General features: G+C 29.2%; 1 protein-coding gene across 1 annotated transcript in view; it reads right to left on the minus strand.

The window, feature by feature from the left end:
• The window catches only part of LOC119575377 (lipase 3-like), a 25178-nt gene extending 24268 nt beyond the window's left edge, over window positions 1-910 (minus strand). Inside the window, exon 1 of the mRNA XM_037922953.1 lies at window positions 791-910. The gene's annotated coding sequence lies outside the window, so the exon portion shown is untranslated. The remainder of the gene's footprint in view (window positions 1-790) is intronic.
• Window positions 911-2500: the final 1590 nt, after the last annotated feature.

Here is a 2500-nt window from a genome sequence, read left to right on the forward strand (position 1 = left end):
GTTCTTCTGTTTTTCTGCCTTTCTTAGCAGCATTTTTTACACACACACACACACACACACACACACACACACACACACACACACACACACACACACACACACACTTACACATACACACACACACTCATATATATATATATATATATATATATATATATATATATATATATATATATATATATATATATATATATATATATATATACATATATATACAGATGTGAGAGGGAGAGAGAGACTGTGTTTTTTGTTTTTTTTTATAGATGGACGGGTGTAGGTATATGAGTGAGCGTTTAAATACATATCAAAAATGTGTTTACGGTTTCTATTCAGAGGAAATAATTGAAACGCAAGCAACTGTTTACCCGTGTATTGCGCTTCATTGCCTCGTTATTATACATAATCTTATTCTCTTTACACTTGTTTTGCAAAACTCTCTGAACCTCTCCCTCCTCTCCCACTTTAAAATCCTGCTCAAGGTGAAAATATAGCGAAGGTGAATAGATTCTGAATTTTAAAAAAAATATTACAATTTTCGTTTAACCTTTTCTTAAGGCCATTTTTTTTTTACAGTGTTCCTCGCACATTCATTAAATTCTGGCACACGAAAGCGAAATATGAAAGTGATAGAATTTAAATAATGACCCGGGTAGAGGAAAAGTATAGATACGTTTGACTGACTGTGATGGATATAATCATTTCTTTTCTTTAATCTTTTTTTTTTCCTTTTCTTTATTTCTCAGACAACGTAATGACTCAAGAAAGAACTGCGTTGCTAAGAATTACTCACTGCTATGTAGCCTGATGAAGTAAAATTCACCAGCGCGGTGCAGGTATTTTTATCTGAGCAGTTTCCCACGAAGCGACGATAAGGTGGGTGTCCTTATCAAGAATAAGCTGCTTTGTAGACATCTAGTTAAAAAAAAAAAAAAAAAAAAAAAAAAAAACATATCACTGTTTTGATATGGATGAGTGTATGCATACATACGCACGTAGACACTGTGTGTGTGTGTGTGTGTGTGTGTGTGTGTGTGTGTGTGTGTGTGTGTGTGTGTGTGTGTGTGTGTGTGTGTGTGTGTGTGTGTGCGCGAGTTAGCGTCCATGGTTGCGTGTGTGTATGCATATGGGTATAAGCATATGAATGTGTGTGCGCACATATCAATAGCTTAAATGAATTCGGAAAAAAATACACAACCAGATTATATATCCATTACATAATGCAATAACCCAATTAAGGAAACTCCTACAGATAAATTCTTCTCGTTTTGTGCCAGTTAGTCGAAAAAATATATCACCTGTTTGTTTTGCCTAATTTATCACATATTTTCTTCAAGCGCCATTTAGTATTTAGAAACAATGGCAATTCGATCTTCACACGATACGAAAATGATAATTATAATAATAATGGCATTGATAATAGTAATAATAATAATAATAATTGAAAACGATAATAATGATGATGATAATAATAATAATAAAAAATATAAAAATAATGATTATTATTATCATTATGACAATAACAAAACAACAATAACAATAATAGTAAGAATAATAATCATAATAATAACAATAATAATAATAATAATAATAATAATAATAATGTTTATAATAGTTTTAATAATAATAACAATTATAATAATAACAATAATAATGATAATTAATAGCAAAAATAAAAATAATGATAATAGTAACAACAGTAATAACGATAATAATAATAATAATATAAATGATAATGATGATGATGATGATGATGATGATGATGATGATGATGATGATGATGATGATGATGATGATGATGATGATGATGATGATGATGATGATGATTATGATGATGATGATAATAATAATACTAATGATAATAATAACACTAATATGATAATAAAAAAATGATAATGATAATAACAATAATGAACCTATTTGATCTGATAATATGATGCCACTTCTGATAACATTATGTCACTGTTTATTCTCCACTGACCAAGGCGAATTAACCCGCGATGCCATCAAACAGGAGAGCCAATGGGCGTGTCACCGATAAAGACATCTTCAGCGTCCGTGTGTGGCCGGGGTTGGGGGGGGGGGGGGGGGGGGGAATTACTGATGCTGATTAATATCGTTTCTATGAATAATATCAATATCAATAATAATATAATAATAATATCAATAATATTAATATCAATAATATTAATAATATCAATATCAATAATAATATAATAATAATATCAATAATATTAATATCGTTTCTGTGGTTTGTTGATGATGTTGCTGATGATAATAGTGAGGGTTGATAGCAATAATGATGATAATGATAATAGTGATATTGATTATTATAATGATGATATAATAGTAAGGGTGATATAATAATAATGATAGAACTATGGTAATAATGAGGATAATGATAATGATGGTAATGATAACAATAATAATAATAATAATAATATAAAGAATGATAACAATGACAGAAATAAGAATGATAATAATGACAATTATGATATTGATA

The sequence above is a fragment of the Penaeus monodon genome, chromosome 1 (assembly GCF_015228065.2).
Source record: "Penaeus monodon isolate SGIC_2016 chromosome 1, NSTDA_Pmon_1, whole genome shotgun sequence".
NCBI classification, from domain to species: Eukaryota; Metazoa; Arthropoda; class Malacostraca; order Decapoda; family Penaeidae; genus Penaeus; species Penaeus monodon.